Consider the following 24871-nt stretch of genomic DNA (forward strand, 5'->3'; position numbering starts at 1 on the left):
CTGGTACATAAGAACATAAGAACTATACAAAAGAGAGGAGGCCATTCGGCCCATCGAGCTCGCTTGGGGAGAACTTAACTAATAGCTCAGAGTTGTTAAAATCTTATCTAGCTCTGATTTAAAGGAACCCAAGGATTCAGCTTGCACTACGTTATCAGGAAGACTATTCCATACTCTGACTACACGCTGTGTAAAGAAGTGCTTCCTCAAATTTGTTTTAAAATGTTCTCCCGCTAATTTCTACCTATGGCCACGAGTTCTTGTATTTGAACTAATGCTGAAGTAACTATTCGGTTGAACAGCATCTAAACCTGTTAGAATCTTATAGACCTGGATCATGTCCCCCCTCAGTCTCCTTTGCTTGAGGCTGAACAGATTTAGCTCAACTAACCTTTCCTCGTATGACATTCCTCTAAGACCAGGAATCATTCTTGTGGCCCTACGCTGCACCTTTTCTAAGGCCGCAATGTCCTTTTTAAGATATGGTGACCAAACCTGCACACAATATTCTAGGTGAGGTCTCACCAAGGAATTGTATAATCTTAGCATTACCTCCCTTGACTTAAACTCCACACACCTGTGTTTCACTCGTCCCATTCTCAATAGTGAATATATAAATAACTCAGGCAACTACCAGGACGGTTATAACATTCGGTTTACTGAACAGCCATGTTACCTTCCTAAAAACAGTGTCACCTACTAAAGAGTCCGTGCTACAACATGAGTCACATGATCACATTGTTACATCCTTCCTTTTTTTTTTTTTTTTTTTCTCAACTTGTATACATACTGTACACTGTCAGAAACTACAAAACCAAACAACAGTCAACACATAACTTATGTAACATAGTCCTTCAAATACTGTGGCCTGGCACAAATCCGCCCCGATCTGGTAGTAACAGCATCTCTAGTGTCACCACTGGGTGGCGTACCAGGATCCTTTGAGCTAGTGCTCTCAGCACACTGTTCTTGTCCCATGACCGGGTCTCGACGGCCCGTGTGCTTTAGGTACCTGCGGTTCCTCCTCAGAACACCTCCACAGTCCAGTTCAATCCTGTAAGATCGGGTGTTGACCGGTTCTATAACTGTAGCTTCCTGCCAGACCCTCTGTGGCTGTGTCGGTTGCACTCTTACGTGGTCCCCTGGCTTCAGTGTGGTCATGTCCTTCGCGTGTCTGTTGTAGTACATTGCTTGTCGTTGTAGATTATGTCTCAGTCCCTGTGTTGTGTCTATCACTTTCGGCTTCAACAGATCGTTGTGTGTCGGGAGTAGCGTCCGTGTCCTCCTGCTTAGCAGTCTCTGAGCAGGGCTTGCATTTAGACCCTGTGACGGAGTGTTTCGGTGATCCAACATCGCAAGGTAGGGATCTTGTCCCGCTATCTTGGCTCTCTGCATCAGACGTTTTGCTGTTTTGACAGCCGACTCCGCCTTCCCATTACTCTGCGGGTGAGTAGGTGAGGACGTTTTATGCTGGAACTCCCAACGTCTACTAAAATGTTGAAATTCGGTTGACGTATATTGTGGCCCATTGTCTGAAAACACAATGTCCGGTATGCCCTGCCTGGCAAAATGGGCTTTCAACTTGTTAATCACAGTGGAAGACTTTGTGTCTTGCAAGTAGTCCACCTCCCAGAAATTTGAAAAATAGTCCACAGTGATCAGATAATCACGGTTATTGAAAACAAACAGATCAGTGCCCACTTTAGACCATGGTCTTTCAGGCACTTCATGTGGGCAGAGTGATTCTTTCTGTTGTTTTACTCCCAGTGCTCTACACAGATCGCACTTCTCTATGTATCTCTTTATCTGCGCATTCATTCCAGGCCAATAGAGGCATTCTCTCGCTCTCCTCAAGCATCCTTCAATACCCAGGTGTGCTGAGTGAACTCGTTGTATCATGTCAGTCCTGAGAGCATCTGGTATCACAACTCTTTCCCCTCTGAACACAATACCATCCTGTATTGACAGTTCGTCCTGGATTGAGTAGTAGTGATCTATTGTACCTGGTATAGTTCTTTTGTTTGTTGGCCATCCGTCTCTTATTGTCTGTATTAGCGTCTGAAGTGTGTCATCTTTGTCCGTTTCACTTCTGATCGCCTTTATTCTCTCTTCCGATATTGGGAGGAATTGAATCATGTTCACACTTTCGATCTCTTTTTCCACAGATCCTTCCTGTGCTGTGTCCTCCAGATACGCTCGGCTCAACGCATCAGCCAGCAGCATCTCCTTTCCTGGAACATATGTAATGGTGAAGTCATATTTCTGCAATCTCATTAACATCCTTTGAAGCCTCCTGGGTGCACTCAGCAGTGGCTTCTTGACAATATTCTTGAGAGGTTTATGGTCAGACTGTATGATCACCGGTCGTCCATATGTGTACTGGTGAAATTTCTCCATGCCGTACACTATGGCTAGGCACTCCTTTTCTATTTGGCCGTAGCCCCTTTCAGTCAGAGACAGTGAGCGGCTTCCAAAAGCAAGAGGTTCTCCACCTTGCAATAATGCTGCACCAAGGCCTGTTTCCGAGGCATCGCACTGTAGAACCAGCTGTTCCATGAGACTGTAGTAGCGCAATACCGGTGCCTTGGTTATGAGGTCTCTTATGTTCTCGAAGGCCTCTTCATGGACCTCAGACCAGTCCCACAAACTGTCCTTGTGTGTCAGCTGTCTGAGCACTTCACAGTGATCTGAAAGGTGTCCGCAAAACTTGGACAGATAATTTACCATGCCCAGAATTCTCTGTACACCCTTCACATCAGTTGGTCTTGGCATTTCCTTTATGGCCCTTACTTTCTCTGGATCTACTTTTAGGCCTTCCGACGTGAGCAAATGTCCCATGTATGTCACTTCACTTTGTCTAAGTCTGAATTTGTCGACGTTCAACTTAATATTCTTCTCTCGGCATCTGCCTAAAAACAATCTCAATTTGTCATTATGGTCCTTACACGCCATTTCCTGTGTCTCACCTTCCCCCGTTATCAACACATCATCTGCGATTATGTGTACACCTGGAAGTCCTTCTAATGCCTGATTCAGCATTCTCTGGAAGACCTCAGGTGCTGGGCTTATTCCCATAGGCATTCTCAACCACCTGTATCTCCCATAGGGCGTTGCAAACGTTGTAAGATAACTCGACGGATCGTCCAATTGGACATGCCAGAAACCGTTCTTTACATCGCTGACCGTAAATACTTTTGCCTTTGACAGCTCAGGTAAAATGTCCTCAATTGTGGGCAGAGGGAAGTGGCTCCTTTTTAAAGCCTTGTTCAACGGTCTAGGATCTATACAGATCCTCAACTTGCCGCTGGGTTTCTTCACGACAACCAGACTGCTTATCCAGTCCGTGCTCCGTTCTACCGGTGTGACTATACCTCGTTCCTGGAGACTGTTCAGCTCCTCCTTTAGTGGTCCCATCATTGCAACTGGTACTCTCCGTTTTGGCAGTTTCACTGGCTCCACCCCCTTATCTATCTCTATCTTATAGTGGCCTGGTAGACAGCCATCTCCTGTGAAAACGTCAATGAACTCTCCTGTAATTTGTTTCACTGTCCATTGCCCGACCGTGTCATCACTGTCCAACCTTGTCATAACATTATCCACCTCCAGGATATTCTCCGATTGTACTTCAACCAGCTTCATGCCCTGGACTGCTCTGCTTCCTAGTAACGGTACTGCAGAGTGTGCATCAACGACCATAAACTCCAGTCTGTACAGTTTTTTGTTACACGGATTTCTCAATTTCAGATGGCATTTGCCTACTGGCTTTAGTGTACTTTTGTTGTACATCACAAGCACTTGGTCCGTCTTCCGTATTTGTACATCTGGATTTACTAAATTTATTGGGATAATGTTACACGTTGCACCGCAATCCAACTGGAATTTGACTAAACTGTTTTCGAGCAGCATAGCGGCGAACAGTTGACACGGCCTCCCATCTTGGCTCTTAGTAACTTTGTTCACAGCTGCCGTCGTGACGCTCCATATATCCTCATATTGCTCACTCCCAGTTTCCATTAAATTGTGTACAACTTTTCCCTGTTCACGTTTTAATTTGCACAAGGCGGCGAAATGATTATCTTTGCCACATTTCCGACATGTTTTCCCATAAGCTGGACATTTCCGTTTGTCTCTTTCGTGCGTCTTCCCGCAGAATTTGCAACTAATGACCGTTTTCTGTTGGTCATCTTTCCCTGTCCTGTGTGCCTGTACCCGCTTTAAAACATGAATTTCCTCCACCACTTTTCCCTCAATGGTTTTGCTGTTCTCTCTGGACAACTCAGCAGCCCTGCAAACCTGTACACACTTTTGCAGAGTCAAATTTTCCTCTCTCAACAATCTCTCTCTCAGATTTGGGCTATTCGTGCCGCACACAATCCTGTCCCGTATTAGAGAATCTTTTATGTCGCCAAAATTACATGTGCTAGCAAGCATTTTCAGTTCAGTCACATACTTGTCGAATCCTTCATCCGTTCCTTGATTTCTCATAAAGAAACGATATCTCTCAACGGTTTCATTTAATTTTGGGTTGCAGTGTAGATCAAAAGCTTCTATTAGTGACTTCACTGTCCTGCCCTCCGTTGATGAGCCCAGTAAGGTTTCGCATAACTCTCTACCTGTTTCTCCTACCAAGTAATAAAAGAGTTTTACCTTCGTGCTTTCCGACGCCCCTGACAGGGTCAGATCCAGGTACAGCTGAAATTCCTCTTTCCACGCCTTCCATGTCTTTGCCAGATTGCTTGAGTCCAGCGTCAATGTTGGCGGTGGTTTTAGTCCGAGTGTGCCGTCCATCTTGTCCGACGAGACTCGTATCAGCGCTTCAGGATTCGTATCTTCACAAGCACGTTTTTGTTTTTCGGCTAACTCTGCTCTGCACGGCTAAGCACTAAAACTCAACTTAGTCGCGGTCGGGGAGAAGAGAGAAAAGAAAAAAGAAAAAGGAAATCCCACCGCTGCCACCATGTTTCACTCGTCCCATTCTCAAGAGTGAATATATAAATAACTCAGGCAACTACCAGGACGGTTATAACATTCGGTTTACTGAACAGCCATGTTACCTTCCTAAAAACAGTGTCACCTACTAAAGAGTCCGTGCTACAACATGAGTCACATGATCACATTGTTACAACCTGGAGCAGAGCATGTGAGCGGAGTGCAGTGGAGCGTGAGCGAGGAGCGGAGCGGGCGGAATTTGGTCAGAGCGCGGAGCGGTTTTTTAATTAAGGCTGGAGCGGTCGCTCTGTCTCGCTCCAATTTCGCTCCGATACCGCTCACACTACGACTCTGAGGCGTGTACAAATCTTCCCAGAATTCATATGGTTGTAGCATATCAAGTCTATAAAGTAAATAAAATTATAAAAGCCTATAATTTGGTAATCAAATAAATTTGTTTGTCATTCAAATTAGGTTTAACAGGATTTTTTAAATTTACGTAACCCTGTCAGTGAAATTTTATTTTATAGAGATAGATGCAGCAGCAGCATCAACAGAAAATAACAGGAATTTAAACGTGGATGCGCTTAGCCTGTATATTCTTTAGGCTATTAAGCCCACTGATTCCTTTATTTTAAAGCCTATATTGTGTGGAATGCCATTGCCAAACCTGTCCGTTGTTGCCTATATGTTGTTTAAAAATAAATATTTTCTTTTCTGAGTGCCGTTGCTCACATTTCTTTATGATATAAGGCATCGGTTTAAGGTGACAGTTGTTAGGCATGCAGATTATTTGTCCCTCTTTTAAATTGGAGCGAGCGTGGAGCGATTTGACTGGAGCGGGAGGAAATTTTAGTGGAGCGAGGAGCGGTGTTGAGCGGAGCGAATTAGAGCGGAGGAGCGGGCGGAGCCAACAGCCTCGTGAGCGAGGAGCGGAAATTCTCACCCCTCCACTCCGCTCACATGCTCTGACCTGGAGATATACCCCAACATCCTATTGGCCTTTTTTATTGCTTCCCCGCACTGGCGAGAATGAGACATGGAAACATCAACATACACACCAAGGTCTTTCTCATAATCAGCTACCTAATAATCAGAATTTTCAGCTTTAGAACTGCTAAGGATGTGAAATTTGGTCTCCGTTATCCAGCTACATTCCGTATCACATTTGATGGCGAGGAAAAAATCTTTACCGATCCCCATCGGGCCATCTCGTATATAAAGACTACCATTCTCCTCCATCATGATCAGGTACAGACATAACTTTCAAAAACGGTCAGTGTTTTTTAAGTGACCGAACTGTACAGGTTTATTTCACCGTCAGTGTCAAAGTTGAATTAACCAGGTCTATAGCCTACTAAATGCAGACAGTGCTATGTTGCTCAATTTATGAGAAAGACATTTATTTTCCCTTTTTTCTCTCGGTTCTTATTAGTCTATGGAAAGGTTTGGTGTAGGCACTTTTTTCAACATGCCGGGAATTCTTGTTCTCTTCCTCATATAAATGGGCTATAACATATGAATAGTTGATTTTCTTGAGCTGCTTTTGTTTACTATAATTTTAAACCATTAAACCATAGTATTTCACATTAGGCTACTGAATTGAAAACCAATGGGCTGCTCTTTGATAGTACACTATGTTTAGTGGCCTAATATTAGTTTAGGCCTACTTCATTTGAGACATTACAAAATACATGGTATTTTGCACTATACAGTGGTATCTCGGTTCTCGAACTTAATCCGTTCCGGACTCCAGATCGAATCCTAAAAAGTTTGAGTTCTGATCTAATTTTTCCCATAAGAAATAATGGAAAACCAATTAATTGGTTCCCGGCCCCCCAAAATTACACCTAAATATGTGTGTGTGTGTGTTTTTAAGCATTTCAACACAAAATGAACAGGATAAAACAAGAAGAGCATTTTTTTTCTTAATGACTTCCAAAACGATAAAGATATTATCCCAACATTACCCCTGTCCTGCCCCGATCGTCCGCTCCTTCCGTGTGCCACGCCCCCTCGTTAAGCTCGTGTGGGATCCCCATGTGATCAGCTGTTTCTGGTTGTTGTCATTAGTCCTCTGTATTAAGTCCGCTTGTAAATTTTGTTTCCCCAGTCCGGTCATTGGGTGCGTTCGACTTGCTTACAGCGCTGGCTTAAAGCAACGCATTCTGATCCTGACGCAATGCATTACGATTAGATGCATTGCGACCTCTCACCCGGCTGCACAAACTGGAACCGCCTCCGTGACGACACACCTTTGCCCTTATTGGCTGAAGAGTTTAGTTACATGCATGACGTTTGTATCCTAGGCAGTTCTGATGCGTAATCTGCTATTTCTCCCGAATATCACGTAAAGCAGTGAGAAGTGGTTTTCAGTTAATTTACCTGGTAAAATAAAGTTTAAATAAATGACATAAATGCTCTAATAGTACACGTAAGTTAGTGGTTTATTTATTATTACTGTAATGTTGCGCTGTTTTATTTGGTTAATCATCCAGTCTGGGAAGAAGGCATTCAAGTAAGAATTGCATTGTAGTATGACTCATGGCACGTACAATTTATATTAGGTCAGTGTTCATGGTTCGACTTCTGATATTCAGATCGAGTTCTAGGTCAAACTGGTTTGTTCGACTTTCAAGAAATTCGAGTTCTAGTGAGTTTGAGAACCGAGGTACCACCGTATATATATTTCTGAATGTGATTGCTCGCTGTGCTTTGGGTAGTTTTTGGTTAAATTAGAGACCCAAGTTAGAATTTTGCAGTGTTTTGCTCTTGGGATATGCACTGTGTTCGGGATAGTGCTGGGGGGTGGGGGTGGTGGTGTTATTGTACTTAAAGTCTCTTTTTTATTTTGTTGTTTTTTTTGTCTTTCATTTTGTCCATTAGTGGTTACACTTTGTTTCGAACATGACATCTACCAGAGTCACAGAATTAATTTACTGCAACTCAGATTATGTCTGCTGGATATTACCAGTATTAAATATGGCTAATTCAAATATGGCTCCTGGGAGGAGTGGCCAGTCAGTTAAGTTTACTAATTGGAATGTGAAAGGCCTAAATCATCCTATCAAACGCACCAAGGTCCTTGCTCATCTTAAGTTTTTAAAAACGGATATAGCCTTCTTAACTGAGACGCACATGCGCAGGTCAGATCATTTGAGTTTAAAAAGAAGCTGGGTTGGACAAGTGTTCCATTCAACCTTTCGGAGTAGGGCCAGGGGGGCTGGAATCTTGATCAACAAATCAGTATCATTTGAAGCTTCTGAAACAATATTGGACCCCAATGGCCGCTTTGTTATTGTGGTGGGTAAACTGTACCGTTTGCCTGTGATATTAGCTTGTGTAGCTTCTACTTTTGCTAATTTTAACTTTCTTTCTTATCTCTAACAGAAACTTGCGCCCATAGACGAGTTGCTTCTGTTCCTAATGCATCTCTCCGTGGCTCTGCCTCTCTGCGATCATGCCAACCATTTTGGTATCCACCGCACCACTGCCAGCAGAATTATAACGACCTGGACACACTTTTGGTACCACCTGCTTGGTTCTATCTGTCTGTAGCTACCAAAAGAAGCCATACAAGCTCAATTACCACCAGAGTTTTCCCCATATGCAAACACACAAGTGATGCTGGACTGTACAGAAATCTTTTGTCAAACACCATCATCTCTTGTTCTGCACAGCTGACATGGGCATTATGGTGGACATGGGGTTTCTTGTGCACACTCTTGTACCCTGCAAGGTTTACCGGCCTGCTGTCCTGTCAAAGAAAACTCAGATGAGTAAACAGGATGTTGAACAAACACAGTCCATCGCCCGTTTGCGGGTTCATGTCGAAACGTGTATCCGGAGAGTTAAGGAGAACAAACTTTTTGAGAAAGTTATTCCCTTATCTGTGTGTGGAAGTATTGATCAGTTGTTCCGTGTGGGTTAATTCTTGGTAAACCAACAGAATGTCGCTTGTCAAGGCATGGGCAACTGGACAATGAAAGTCTGTACTCAACTCAAAAGCCTGGACTGCCACCTGACTGGACATTTCTCTGTGAGCTTTCATATGCTGTCTTGTATTTTGTCATGTTAACAGTGCTGTTTGTTTTTTGTACCCTGTGATATACCTTTCAGTAAAATATCTGAAATATTTACATAATGGTTACATTTGCTTTTTATTGTCTCTTACATTGTCACTTATAGTAACGTGTTGCTGGAATTTGATTCGTTTTTAGTAACGGAGTAATTTAACGCGTTATAATTTTAAAATTGATAATGAGATTACTGTTACAATTTCAAGTAACTTTATGTTACCGCTGCGTTACCAATAAAATCAAGTGCTTTAACATCTATATTGTAAAAACAGAAATAATAATTCACAGTAACCTGTCAGCGGCAGGCAGATGTCTGTCTGACAGTCGCACGCGCGACGTCATCTACGGGAGACCTACATGCATGAGAAACCAGCTCAAACAAAAACAAAGTGAGCATAGCGAGTGAGAAGTACGCCTTCAGGAGCTGGAAATATAGCCATTACTTTGAGTTCATCATTATTTGTTTTTATGTGTTATGTTTTTGTGTATTATGTGTTATTAAACATTCTAAATGATTTAAGCGGATTTAGCTTAAGTTGTAACTTTTCATGTGGAATGAACTGCAATGTCTCTGAATTAATTTAATTAATACTCATTACGATCAGTTCATTTACAGTTCTTAATTTCAGGAGCCAGTTAATAAATCTAATTCATTTACAAGTATTTCTCCTATAATACGTAATACATGTTTACAATAATTCCCAGGGAAAGCATTTCCGGTAAGGCAGTGCTCATTGACACAAATTATAACGCTTGTTAGACTATGCAACATTATTTAGCAGGACTGAGAGAAGGTGAGAGCTCCCCTAGTGGCTGCAGAAGTGCATTTCCCTAGAGCAGATATAATGGGTGGCAGCCTCATTGCTTTTTAATCACAACTTGGGATACAACAACAAATTTATTAATTTTGCTCATTTAATATTTCGATTTTAATTAGGCTTCATTTTTGGATATCCATGTTTACATAATATTTAGAATCCCACCGCAGTTGAGAATGGAATGCCACAGATATTAGTCTCCACGACATATCATTGCTTGTTTTATTTCAGGATTCCTTTGGTTGTTTAAATTGATTGCTCTGTATCAGTTGGCTTGGTGTGTTTTGAGATGTATAATTGCCAAAGAGTCCTGAAAAGCTGATGGTTTAGATACCAGAATTAGTATGAGCAGGACTTAATGTGTGTTCTTATGGGGGGGATGTTAGAAGACATTGAGATTATTTATTCTATCTACATCCAATCTTAGCCTCCCACCCAAGATCACTCCATAGAATACGAACCACCAAGATCCATTTTAGCTGTGGTAGCCAATATATTTGAGGTTTTATGCGCTTGTCCTATTCAACATCATAACAGTGAATTAAAAATCTACTAAATCAAAGGCAGTACCATGTCATGCTATGCAAATATACATATACATACAGCTCAGGCTCTTTTCTGCAAATATAAGGCTACAAGGCCAAGTGTGGGTAATCAAAATGGCCTTACATTAACAAATACATCACCCCAAAAAAGCATTACATGAGCAATCACAGCTATTCCATTTTTTTTTATCTCAACAGAGAACATCTTGCAAGGTCAGTATTTGGGAGAGTTTCCTTCATGACGGTGGGTGAAATATACCACAGCTGCAGAACAGCCCAGTCTTGGCAGAATAGCCACATTAATGAGCTCTTGAGCAAAGACCTTTACTCCCAAAGGGACAGAAAACTGTATCAGGCCATGCTGGCAAAGACCCTTGTTTCAAACCTGGTACCACTTTGCGTTGAATGCTGAAAAGGGCCCTTTAAATACATTAGGTATGTTATTTGATAAACTTGGGTTTACTTTACTCATAAAAAATAATACCCCAATTTACCCAAATGAGTGAGTACAAATATTGATTTGAAATATTAATTAATGTTAATATTCAAATTAATTAATATTAATATTAAAATATTAATTGATTTGAGTAAATCTTATAGGATGGTACTGTGACAGTAGGTAGATTATAGCTTTATTTATTTAAAATGTTTCCTAGAATTGGGTATACTTTACTTAAAAAGGGTTTAAAGTCAACCCAAAAAAGTGAGTGCAAATTGTTACATCATTCAATCTGAGTAAATTCTACAGTTTATTTTTTTGAAGTTCATGCACAGAATTACAGTACATTACAGTATTTTATCGGCAAGGTTCTCATAAATATTGCCCAGAAAGCATTTTTTCTACAGTATTGTACTATTTTAAACAGTATGTTACTGTAATAATGTCACTGTTTATTACAGCAGGGGTGCAGATTGAACCCATGACCCTGGAGGCGTGAGGCTATAGTAGGAGCAACGGGCCACTATTCATACTGTGAGAAATGATGTATGTTTAATCATACATTGTAACTGATATGTCGTTACACTGGTTGTGTATGCTTTGCACCTTGCCTTTCTCCCTTACTTGTGTTTCTTGTTCTCCACACCTTGTGAGCTTCAGCATGAACTGATTGATTGTTTTTCATAAGGCCCCAGGTTAGTTAGGTCCAGTCTCCTGGAAAATCACTAGAATGTGTCCTTGGCTTTGGAAGCTAAGAGCATCTTATTTTCAGGGAGAGCCCTGTAATATTTATTTTAATAAATTATTTTTATTGATAAACCTTCATACTGATAATCCTCTTGTAGTGGTCCTAAAAGAAAACATGACTGAAGATATTATGTTTGTTTTATCCATTTCAGTACAGACACATTTCACGATTCAGTAACCTGACTTGTCCAATAGATGGCAGTGTAGTACTTCGACTAGGACGTGCTCTGGAAATTGCCGGTAAAAGCTGGTTTTCCATTTTAAACGTTTGTCTGACTGAAATGACCACGTTGTACATATGTAATCGTACTATACCTCTAACCTTCAGCGTTGTATTACCTGCCTTAATTATCTGCAGCAATAAAATATGTACGTGTAATTGGGCAGCTGCAAGTTAAGCAATCTGTCTGATTTTACATTAAAGTAGGCTGTACTGTTTGCAACAGTGATTTCAGCATTGCCCATGACGGTTTAAACGATTGTAAAAGGCATGTTGAGGTGAGTTTAACAAGTGTCATTTCATGTGCTGTATTATTCAGGTCTACACTAGTTAGACACTTGGTTAGTTGCTAATGCTGTCATGAAAGACTCCTTGAAGACTTTTGTAAAGTAGCAATGGAATAAAATTAAGGAATTTGCATAAATGGTAAAATAATCTACTTATATTATTGTCAAAATACATAATTTTGACCTTCGTAATTTAGTGCGCTGCCTAGAGGAAATTAATGAACAAATTAAACTGTGAAATCAAGTTTGTTGAAGTTATCTCCCTCCTTGTCGGGGGGTTGGGGGCACCTCCCTGAATTGAGTTTTTGCAGGTTGGGATGTCTGAATTATCCCACCTTAGGGAAGGGAGGGGGTGCTGACTGTGAAAGTTGGGGGGCGGCGACAGACGATCCGTAGCCACGCCCAACATACGATCTGTAGGCACGTGGCCACTTCCCTGCGTTTGATTGCTTTTATTTCTGTGTGGACAAATTTCCAGGATGCTGCACATTATTCGGGGGTGTGAGGGAGCTGTGGTTCATTTGCGGGAGTCTTTCGGGAGAGGTGTGATGTCTACATAAGATTATGTTTTAAAATGCGATCCAGTTGTTTAAATGTTCTGCCACTACACATTTCTATGCAGGACATAATTCATGGACTCAAACAGAGCAGTAGCACCAAAATGTATTGGTTATTTTAAGAAAGCAAGATAAATTACTGCGCATATGATACAGTAAAATGAGGTCAGTAAGAGCTTTTTTTAACGTTAGTACTGCTAAATCTCACTATTGCGGCGCGCGTCAGTCAGACGTAACACGCGAGAGTATGACAGACTGCGGTCAACGACGTTGTGTGGCGCGAGCGGCACGTGGTTGTCAACGGCCAGAGTCCACACCCTTTTACTAAGGGAGATGTCCGACGTTTGAGCTCCGGCAAACAAAACCAAAACCGTATTTATTTTGATAATTTCTGCTTAGACTTTATTAAACTAATACATGTATGTTTCGTGGTAACTTATGTACTTATTGATGTAACTGAGTTTCGATAATTTAGAAGTTAATTGCGAATTTTTACCTGGTTAGCCAGTTCTTGCTAGTTGGCCCTAGCATTGCGTTGTGTTTTCGTTGGTGTGACTCTGGGTTTTTTGTCTGTTAATCTATTAATTACTACAGGGAAATTTACATCGTGTTTTATAGTGAGTGAGAAATACCTCTGTGTTAATATTTCGGGAAACTATTTTTCGGATTGTGTGATTTCCATACATGTATATTATATAGGCGTCACTTGGTTTACCATAACTTGGTGTTAACTGCAGATCTGATTAGTGATTCTGAAATTGCCCTGGTGTGCAGCACGTGTCACACTGTCTTCTGATTACTGGTTGCATTAACAACATGTCACATTATATGTAAGTCACAATATTTTGTCTGTCAGGTATAGAAATAATAATAATTTTTGGATAAATTCAGTTAAACTAATCGATAGTTAGCTGTGATAAGCTGCCCTACACACAAACGCTCTGACCCCAGAGGTAAGCTGACATGTACCCAAACACAATGATCACAGAGTTAAGCTGTCATCTACTCAAATGCCCTAATTCCAGAGGTAAAGCTCCAATCCAACCAACTGCATCCAACCAAGCGCCTTGACCCCAGAGTTAAGATGACATAAACCCAAACACCCTGATAATAGAGGTAAGCTTTCATCCACTCAGACGCCTTGATCCCAGAGGTAAGCTGCCGTCCACCAAGCGCCCTGGCCCTAGAGGTAAGCTCCCAAACACGCAACCGGCCCAACCACAGAGGTAAGCTGCTGTTCATCCAAGCACCCTGATCAGACAGGCAAGCCGCTGTCCGCCCAAACACCCTGATCCCAGATGTAGGCTGCCATCCACTTAAACACATTGTTCCCAGTAATCAGCCATTCACCCAACCATGCTGATCCCAGAGGCAAGCTGCAGTCTACCCAAACACGCAGGCCCCTGAGGTAAGCTCACATCCACCAAAATGCCCTAACCCCAGTGGCAAGCTGCTGTCCATCCAAAAATGCAGGCCCCTCATGTAAGCTCACATCCACCCAAATGTTCCAACCCCAGAGGCAAGCTGCTTTCAACTCAATCCCCTGACCCCAGAGGTAAGCTCGCTTCCACCCAAACACCCTGATCACAGAAGTAAGCTGACATTCACCCAAACCCCCAGGCCCCAGAAGGAAGCTGCCATCTACTTAAACGACCTACCCCCAGAGGTAAGTTGACATCCATCCAACTGCCTTGATCCTAGGCGAAAGCTGCCCCGGTACGTCTAGGTGGTGACACTCCATCCTACAGGGTTGACATGATGCATTTTCCTGAAGCACACAGAGGACACGTCGGGTTTTAGGTAAGTGTGTTTTGTTTTTCTGTGCGTGTGTTTTATTTGGTATGGATTTTATTTATTGACATGTAAAGATTTTACTGAGCACTGTTTTGGTTGATCACTGTTAGCACTTATTCATCAATGTTAACTTTATTAATATTTATTAACATTTTGATCTGTTGTGCTGTTTATTGTGCGATTAACCTATTTTATTCCCAAGGTTACTGATTTTATGTGTTTTGGGAAGGTGTATGATGCCGTTTTAGCCCAACTCTTGTGCAGAGCTTGGAAGTCTGCGGATGTGTTCCTTTTTAACCCTCTGGAGTCTAGGGGTAGGAAACACACTTTCACTAACTGGGGCATGCTCACACATTTCATTCAATATCAAAAACTTAATTCCTGGCAAATAAATTATTTCTTATATATTTGGTTTGGCAACAAACTCATCTTAATCTTAGTGTACTTTGTAAATATGTTAGATTTATGTGAAGTTTGTAATTTGATATTCAAAGTATAGACATTGCAAAATGCAGTTTGGAACACTTGCAGAAACATTATAAAACTACATTGTAAGCAATGCTGGCAGTTTGTTTTGATCCCAGATATCTGATCACCAAAGTCTTGGCTACATGAAGATGACTAACTGGCGTAGTTGCAATATTTATTTGGATAAATAAACAAGAAAAACCTAACTCATGTAACTATTTCTGGCTCCTTTCATTGAATATGTAGCAACTTTCATGTGAATGAATGAGCCATTGTCACCTGGCCACTTCCCTCCCCCTTTTATGGCGCTGATGGGGACGTATCTGGATCGCGTTTCACCGTTGCGTTGTTCATCAAATTACCATGCGAATGCAATCAGAATACGCGCTAATGCAGCTATTTAGAATGTGAATAGCGATCTTCGGGTGAGAGCGGTACTACACACCCCCAATGCAGATAAAACAAAGTAAGGTGACATGGTTTACTTTTTTGCCAATTTAACCTAATTTTAAAAAGTTTAATACTTCCAACAATGGACATTTTGAAAAGAATGCAGATTACAGATTTAGTCAGCATTTTTTTCATGTTTCTATAATAAGATTTCAGCGAGTTATGAACTGAAATACACAAGAAAGATCGCGGCATTGCCGACGATGCCGTCGACTCCAGAGGGTTAGAGGTCTTAACTTTTTAATAGCATGCATATAAGGTGACATTTTAATTGTTTTATTGACCATATAATTGTAATTAGGTTTAAATGGTGTATAATTGTATTTGCTGGTCTTATTGCCCTTTTCCTGTTTTATTGGTAATAGTTCTGCAGGTAGTTCTGTTTGTTTAATATTATCTTTGAAAGTCTTATTGTACTGTGTTGGCATGATTTGCATAGTGTGGGAATGTTTCAGCTTTATAGATTGTGATTATGTGTTAATGTAAGTAGTACAAGCATAATATTTATTATTCATGTATTTGAGCTGATTTACATTGTGTTTTGGTATGAAAAGGTTATTTTGATACGTCCCCCATGGAGGGGACCACATATTAAACAGATTTTTGGAACAGGGAGCCGGAAGTGGGGCTTGCCCCGTCTGCTCCAGGCATTGACCCGGTATTGCAGTGCTTCCAGGAACGCTGCACCTCTACTGCCCCCTGTTGTTGAAAGGCAGAACTGACTGACTGACTGACTGAGTGGGTGACTAATAGACTGAGTGCCTCTGGATGGCCAGCTAATTAGCCGCATGTGCTGTGAGGGAAGGGCCCTATCCGTGCGTGGCCCTCGTTTCCTGCCGGTTTTCTTTTTTTTTTATTTTTATTTTTTAAAGTAAGGTGACACGCTGTTTGTGCGGTGGGCAGCTGTGCTGAGGTAAGGCATGACATCATCTTTGCCTTTTGGAATTTTCCCTCATGTTTATTTAAATGATTGCTGTTTCTTGAGAGGACAGGAGGACAGGGAGGAGTCGGGGCCCCGACACTGGCGGCTGCGACACCCCTGGGCATTCTACTCTGAGCGGGGGGGGCACGGAGACCCAGCTAACGGCGACCCGGTAAGCGGCAGCCCCATATCGACTCGGGTCTCTCTTCATCCCGTATAAATCTTTCGCTTTTTACTAAAGATTTCCGTGGGGTATAGTCATAGTTGTTTGGGTTAATTCTGACTAGCACAAAAGTTTACAAGCCCTATTTTGGCAAGAGCTAATCATAAGAGCTAATCATAAGAGCTAATCCTAATCATTTTCATCCTTGCCATTTAAATCACTCATGAATAGATGTGTTTGTGAGAAATTGGTTTGTTTTAAGCATTTTAAATTTAAATAAATACTGCAATACTCATTGCAGAAATACATCTTTTCCAATATTGTGCAGCCTAATAATGAAGTACTTACTACTACGAGATATCTAACAACATACGATGCAACATTCAACAGGGGGTAGTGAAGTGATATGTGGCAGAGCAAAGTGCCAATTCGATGTGGGGCCGTGATTAGTATGTGGAGAATGCTGCAGCAGTATTACAAAATCAGCAAATCTTTTAAAAATAATAGTGATATAAATATATTATTTATTCATAAGTATATAGAATCAGTACACAAAGTATAAGTATATAAATATAAGCATATAAAGCATGTAAGTACATAAAGTATAAGTATATAAAGTTTAAGTATATAAAGTATATAAGTATAAAAATCAAGTATAAAAATGATATGAGTATAAAAAGTTTAAGGGCTCAGAGGACCGCTTCTCCTACTCATCAGAGTGGTTCTGGTGCCTGAACTTCTTTTTCAGAGCCTCTGATAAGATGGAGGTAATGTCGTCTGAGGCCATGGGCGTCCCCTGTGTCAGTCCCCTCCTTGGCACTGGCGTCCCACCTGGCGACCTCAGCACCAGGCGCAGTTTAACACGGGGCAGCTCCGCCAGGACATCCACCATGTTGGGGCCTTTGGTGGTTCCTGCGCCACTTCCCTGACGATGACTCTGCTTGGGGCCCTGGATACTAGCAGGTGGAGGAGGAGGAGGGGGCGGGAAACAGCTTGGAGCTGAAGTGGGGACTACAAAAGGAGTCCCAGTGGTCTGCGAACTGCTCCGTGATATATGTGGGTAAGTCAGGGCACCAGCAAGCATGGAGATCTCAGACCTTAAACGGCCCACCTCGTCTTCGAGGGCAGCAATCTTTTTCCAAACTGCCGCCCACTCGGACCCTGCCTCTGCTGCAACAGCAGCATGCTGGAGATCCCCGTGTCCACTGGGGAGGTGGATGCCACTCCCGACCTTTGCAGGGGCGTTGCCATTTATAGCAACCCCCGTTGCAACAGTCGAGGATGGTGCAGTGGGCTTGCGCACACGAAAGCTGGAACGCTTAAAGCATCCCAGACAGGTGTGTAGAAAACCACGCAAGTGACTGAAAGGAGCCATTGCAGACATTATTTACAGCAATGGAACACAAACAGTAAATGAAGATCACCCAAATCAAGACCGAGAGAAATAAAAATTACAGCTTCTGCTTCCAGATATACGTAGCAACAACCAATGAGCACGCAGAACCATTCGAGGTCAACTTAGCCGACCGTTTCACGTTCTAAAGTTTACAGGATACAGTGGTACCTCAGAACTCGAATTTAAATTTTTAATTTTTTTTTCTCTCCCAAAATGGCGGCGCGTGCACACGCTGCGGCTTAAATTTAAATAAATACTGCAATACTCATTGCAGAAATAGATCTTTTCCAATATTGTGCAGCCTAATAATGAAGTACTTACTACTACGAGATATCTAACAACATACGATGCAACATTCAACAGGGGGTAGTGAAGTGATTCGTGGCTGATCAAAGTGCCAATTCGATGTGGGGCAGTGATTAGCATGTGGAGAATGCTGCAGCAGTATTACAAAATCAGCAACTCTTTTAAAAATAATAGTGATATAAATATATTATTTATTAATAAGTATATAGAATCAGTACACAAAGTATAAGTATATAAAGTTTAAGTATATAAAGTATATAAGTATAAAAATCTTAAGTATAAAAATGATATAAGTATAAAAATGTTATAAGTATAAAAATGTTATAAGTATAAAAAATTTAAGTAAAAAAAATTTAAGTAAAAAAGGTTTAAAGGCCTCAGAGGACTGCTGCTCCTACTCATCAGAGTGGTTCTGATGCTTGAACTTTTTCTTCAGAGCCTCTGCTAAAATGGCAGCAAAGTCCTCTGAGGGCATGGGCGTCCCCTGCGTCAGTCCCCTCCTGGTCACTGGCGTCCCACCTGGCAACCTCAGCACTGGGCGCAGTTTAATGTGCGGCAGCTCCGCCAGAACATCCACCATGTTGGGGCCATTGGTGGGTCCTGTGCCACTTCCCTGAGGATGACTCCTCTTCTGCTTCGGGCCCTGGATATTAGCAGGCGGAGGAGGAGGAGGAGGGGGCGGGAAACAGCTTGGAGCTGAAGTGGGGACTACAAAAGGAGTCCCAGTGGTCTCCGAACTGCTCCGGGATATATGTGGATCAGTCAGGGCACCAGCAAGCACGGAGATCTCAGACCTTAAACGGCCCACCTCGTCTTCGAGGGCAGCAATCTTTTTCCAAACTGCCGCCCACTCGGACCCTGCCTCTGCTGCAACAGCAGCATGCTGGAGATCCCCGTGTCCACTGGGGAGGTGGATGCCACTCCCGACCTTTGCAGGGGCGTTGCCATTTATAGCAACCCCCGTTGCAACAGTCGAGGATGGTGCAGTGGGCTTGCGCACACGAAAGCTGGAACGCTTAAAGCATCCCAGACAGGTGTGTAGAAAACCACGCAAGTGACTGAAAGGAGCCATTGCAGACATTATTTAAAGCAATGGAACACAAACAGTAAATGAAGATCACCCAAATCAAGACCGAGAGAAATAAAAATTACAGCTTCTGCTTCCAGATATACGTAGCAACAACCAATGAGCACGCAGAACCATTCGAGGTCAACTTAGCCGACCGTTTCACGTTCTAAAATTTACAGGATACAGTGGTACCTCAGAACTCGAATTTAAATTTTTAATTTTTTTTTCTCTCCCAAAATGGCGGCGCGTGCACACGCTGCGGCTTAAATTTAAATAAATACTGCAATACTCATTGCAGAAATAGATCTTTTCCAATATTGTGCAGCCTAATAATGAAGTACTTACTACTACGAGATATCTATCAACATACGATGCAACATTCAACAGGGGGTAGTGAAGTGATTCGTGGCTGATCAAAGTGCCAATTCGATGTGGGGCAGTGATTAGCATGTGGAGAATGCTGCAGCAGTATTACAAAATCAGCAACTCTTTTAAAAATAATAGTGCTATAAATATATTATTTATTAATAAGTATATATAATCAGTACACAAAGTATAAGTATATAAAGTTTAAGTATATAAAGTATATAAGTATAAAAATCTTAAGTATAAAAATGATATAAGTATAAAAATGTTATAAGTATAAAAAATTTAAGTAAAAAAAGTTTAAGTAAAAATGGTTTAAAGGCCTCAGAGGACTGCTGCTCCTACTCATCAGAGTGGTTCTGATGCTTGAACTTTTTCTTCAGAGCCTCTGCTAAAATGGCAGCAAAGTCCTCTGAGGGCATGGGCGTCCCCTGCGTCAGTCCCCTCCTGGTCACTGGCGTCCCACCTGGCGACCTCAGCACTGGGCGCAGTTTAATGTGCGGCAGCTCCGCCAGAACATCCACCATGTTGGGGCCATTGGTGGGTCCTGTGCCACTTCCCTGAGGATGACTCCTCTTCTGCTTCGGGCCCTGGATATTAGCAGGCGGAGGAGGAGGAGGAGGGGGCGGGAAACAGCTTGGAGCTGAAGTGGGGACTACAAAAGGAGTCCCAGTGGTCTGCGAACTGCTCCGGGATATATGTGGATCAGTCAGGGCACCAGCAAGCACGGAGATCTCAGACCTTAAACGGCCCACCTCGTCTTCGAGGGCAGCAATCTTTTTCCAAACTGCCGCCCACTCGGACCCTGCCTCTGCTGCAACAGCAGCATGCTGGAGATCCCCGTGTCCACTGGGGAGGTGGATGCCACTCCCGACCTTTGCAGGGGCGTTGCCATTTATAGCAACCCCCGTTGCAACAGTCGAGGATGGTGCAGTGGGCTTGCGCACACGAAAGCTGGAACGCTTAAAGCATCCCAGACAGGTGTGTAGAAAACCACGCAAGTGACTGAAAGGAGCCATTACAGACATTATTTAAAGCAATGGAACACAAACAGTAAATGAAGATCACCCAAATCAAGACCGAGAGAAATAAAAATTACAGCTTCTGCTTCCAGATATACGTAGCAACAACCAATGAGCACGCAGAACCATTCGAGGTCAACTTAGCCGACCGTTTCACGTTCTAAAGTTTACAGGATACAGTGGTACCTCAGAACTCGAATTTAAATTTTATTTTTTTTTTTCTCTCCCAAAATGGCGGCACGTGCACATGCTGCAGCTTAAATTTAAATAAATACTGCAATACTCATTGCAGAAATAGATCTTTTCCAATATTGTGCAGCCTAATAATGAAGTACTTACTACTACGAGATATCTAACAACATACGATGCAACATTCAACAGGGGGTAGTGAAGTGATTCGTGGCTGATCAAAGTGCCAATTCGATGTGGGGCAGTGATTAGCATGTGGAGAATGCTGCAGCAGTATTACAAAATCAGCAACTCTTTTAAAAATAATAGTGATATAAATATATTATTTATTAATAAGTATATAGAATCAGTAAACAAAGTATAAGTATATAAAGTTTAAGTATATAAAGTATATAAGTATAAAAATCTTAAGTATAAAAATGATATAAGTATAAAAATGTTATAAGTATAAAAAATTTAAGTAAAAAAGGTTTAAAGGCCTCAGAGGACTGCTGCTCCTACTCATCAGAGTGGTTCTGATGCTTGAACTTTTTCTTCAGAGCCTCTGCTAAAATGGCAGCAAAGTCCTCTGAGGGCATGGGCGTCCCCTGCGTCAGTCCCCTCCTGGTCACTGGCGTCCCACCTGGCAACCTCAGCACTGGGCGCAGTTTAATGTGCGGCAGCTCCGCCAGAACATCCACCATGTTGGGGCCATTGGTGGGTCCTGCGCCACTTCCCTGAGGATGACTCCTCTTCTGCTTCGGGCCCTGGATATTAGCAGGCGGAGGAGGAGGAGGAGGGGGCGGGAAACAGCTTGGAGCTGAAGTGGGGACTACAAAAGGAGTCCCAGTGGTCTGCGAACTGCTCCGGGATATATGTGGATCAGTCAGGGCACCAGCAAGCACGGAGATCTCAGACCTTAAACGGCCCACCTCGTCTTCGAGGGCAGCAATCTTTTTCCAAACTGCCGCCCACTCGGACCCTGCCTCTGCTGCAACAGCGGCTTCTCTCTCTCCCGACTAAACAGTGTTTTCGTGTTTTTCGTCCTGGAAGTTGCAGTGTTTTTGTACGTCTTTGTCGCGTTTATCTGTTCTTAAGCCCGTATATAGGCGAACATTTTTGCTCAACATCGGCAGAAACAAACTTTTTAAGTTAGACTCTGTGGATGCCGAAGAGCTGAATGATCTGGGTCTGCTCCGCAGGCCTACTCAATCACCGACCCCCACTCCTGCACCTCGCCCAAAATGGAGGTGCCTCAAGCGGCGTGAGAGGAAGCAGAAGAGGGGTAAGAGCGGAGGTATCCGAGCTAGGCTGGTGGCTTGCCCACACAAAGCCGCTATCCCCTCCATCGGTCTGGCCAACGTACGCTCATTGGATAAGAAACTGGCCGACATCCGACTACTATGTTCATCTCAGAGGAATGTAAAGGACTGTTGTGTTTTTGTGTTCTTGGAAACATGGCTCAACGCCTGGTGCTGCGATGCTGTTGCGGTCTGCAAATACTGTTCACCAGTGTTGGAGTTTATGGTTATTAAGTGCCGGCCGTTCTATCTACCGAGGGAATATACAGCTATACTGTTGTTTGCTGGGTATATCCCTCCCACCTCCAATGGCAGCAACAGGAGGGAGGCACTGAATGAACTGTACCAGCATGTATCAGTGAGCAGCAGACAGCCCACCCAGATGCTTTTATCATCTTGGCTGGGGATTTCAATCATGCAGACTTAAAGAGTGTGTTTCCCAAAATACAGCAACACATAGACTTTCCTACACGGGGAAATAACACACTGGACCTTGTTTACACCACCCAAAGAGGAGCTTACAAGGCTTTCCCCCTCCCCCAGCTCGGTGCCTCAAACCACATTACTGTCATGCTAATGCCTGCTTACAGACCGCTCATTAAAGTCACCAAACCGGTTCGGAAGCAGATACAAGTGTGGCCGGAAGGGTCTTCAGAGGCTTTACAGGACTGCTTTAACACCACAGACTGGAGTATGTTTAAGCAGGCTGCCACATACGACAACACCACTGACCTCCAGGAGTACTCACAGACTGTTACAGCCTACATTAACAAATGCACTGAGGATGTAACAGTTACCAAAACCATCACTGTCCGTGCCAACCAAAAGCCATGGATGACAGGGGAGGTCTACAGGCTGCTGAAAGCTCGGAACGTCGCCTTCAGAGCTGGAGATGAGGCAAACCTGAAGACAGCTAGGGCCAACCTGTCCCGTGGCATCAGAGAGGCTAAGAGACAGTACTCCAGAGGAATATCCCATCGCTTCAAAGACAGCAGAGACACATGGAGCCTATGGCCATCACAGATTACAAGCCCCCACCACAGACCTGTGATAGCACCATCTCCCTGCTGAATAGCACCAGTGCACAGAAGACCCCTCCCTCTCCTGGTGACCAGGTGATGACTGTCCCCAGACAGTGTGAGGAGATCCCTCAGCAGGGTCAACGTACGCAAAGCTCCGGGTCCTGACAACATTCCTGGTCGCGTATTGAGAGACTGTGCAGTGGAACTCACTGATGTCTTTACAGACATCTTTAACATCTCACTCAACCAGGCTATCGTCCCCATTTGTTTCAAAACCACCACCATTATTCCAGTCCCAAAAAAGTCATCTCCCTCCTGCTTTAACGACTACCGCCCTGTTGCACTTACTCCCATCTTAATGAAGTGCTTTGAACGACTAGTCGTGCAGCACATTAAGTCTGTCCTGCCCCCCTCCTTGGACCCCTTCCAGTTTGCGTATCGGCCCAACCACTCGACGATGACGCCATCCTCACTGCACTCCATTCAGCACTCACATATCTGGATAAAAAAGACTCATATGTCCGAATGCTGTTCATAGACTTCAGTTCAGCATTTAACACTATAATCCCCCAACAGCTCACTCAAAAACTGGTCCAGCTGGGGCTCAACACCTCACTGTGAAACCGGTTGCTGGATTTCCTTACCGGAAGACCACAAGCAGTACGGGTCGGCAGTAACATCCAGCACCATCATTCTTAACATGGGGGCCCCTCAGGGATGTGTGTTGAGCCCCCTCCTCTTTACTCTGCTGACCTACGACTGCACACCGTCACACAGCTCCACGGAAGAGCCAAGGCCCCACGTTCCCACGACAGCCGCGTCCCCACCCCAGCAGGAGGAGGAGGGAGGTCCCAGGCGCAGCCCCCGCAGCCAAAAGGGCACGAGAACCAGAGGCAACCCCGCGAGGGTGACGGCCGCTCCTGCACGGGCCAGGACCCCAAGCGGCCGGGAGACGGCCGGCCCCCGGCAGAGAGCCCCACCCACGCCAGAGAGGCCCGAGCCCCCCCCCAGGCCACCACCCGGGGAGGAGGGCCAGCAACCATGCCAAGGAGGCAGCCGCGCCCAGGAAGGAGCAGCTAGCCCCGGACCCAGGCCCACACAGACACACCTCTCAGCCATACACATAGACCATACACCCACTCACACAACATACACAGACACATACACAGAGACAAAAAGACATAAGCCCATCCACTCCGGACCAACCTCCACCATGCGGGGGAACGGACGCCACCCCCAGCGCCAACCGCAACCCCAGGGCGCCGCCAGCCGGACGACTACCCGAGTGCCCCCCCACCATCGCGGGCAGGGAGCAGGGGTGTAGGAAGACCCGCCCACTCTCCTCCCCCACGCACCTGTGTGAGAGGTGGAGTGTTGGATGCATGTGTTGGTGCATGTGAGTGTATGTGATGTAAGGGATGAGTATGACTGTTGAGAAACTTAAGATGGATTTAAAATTGACGGGGGAAGCGAGGAGGAGCGCTGCTTGCAAACAGCTCTCCTCCCCATCACCCCCCCAAGACCCTCAATGTATATGGTGTGAGTAAAATTGAGGGGCGGGCAGCAGTGAAGAGGTGAGTGAGGCCACCTCAGCGGCCCCACCTACCAACCTCTGAGTAGTGCCCCCACCCCCCAAGGCCCTGTGTGTATACTGATATGTGATGACTAAAGTGCAATTAAAACAAGGGGAGGCAGAGGGCCGCGCCGCACAGCGAGTAAGGCCATGTGAATGGCCCCATCAGTGCGTGCGCGGCACATTCCCACCCCGAGATCCTACATGTGTGCGTGGCATGTTGTGTGAGT

The 24871-nt window shown here is 43.9% G+C and overlaps 2 pseudogenes; both read left to right on the top strand.

Annotated features, from left to right (window-relative positions):
* The first annotated feature begins 15896 nt into the window (after positions 1–15896).
* Positions 15897–16025, top strand: LOC140582575 (U2 spliceosomal RNA; annotated as a pseudogene).
* Positions 16026–16446: 421 nt separating this feature from the next.
* LOC140582597 (U5 spliceosomal RNA) lies at positions 16447–16577 on the top strand (annotated as a pseudogene).
* The last annotated feature ends 8294 nt before the right edge of the window (positions 16578–24871 follow it).

Source organism: Paramormyrops kingsleyae, chromosome 24, assembly GCF_048594095.1.
Source record: "Paramormyrops kingsleyae isolate MSU_618 chromosome 24, PKINGS_0.4, whole genome shotgun sequence".
In the NCBI taxonomy this organism is placed as follows: Eukaryota; Metazoa; Chordata; class Actinopteri; order Osteoglossiformes; family Mormyridae; genus Paramormyrops; species Paramormyrops kingsleyae.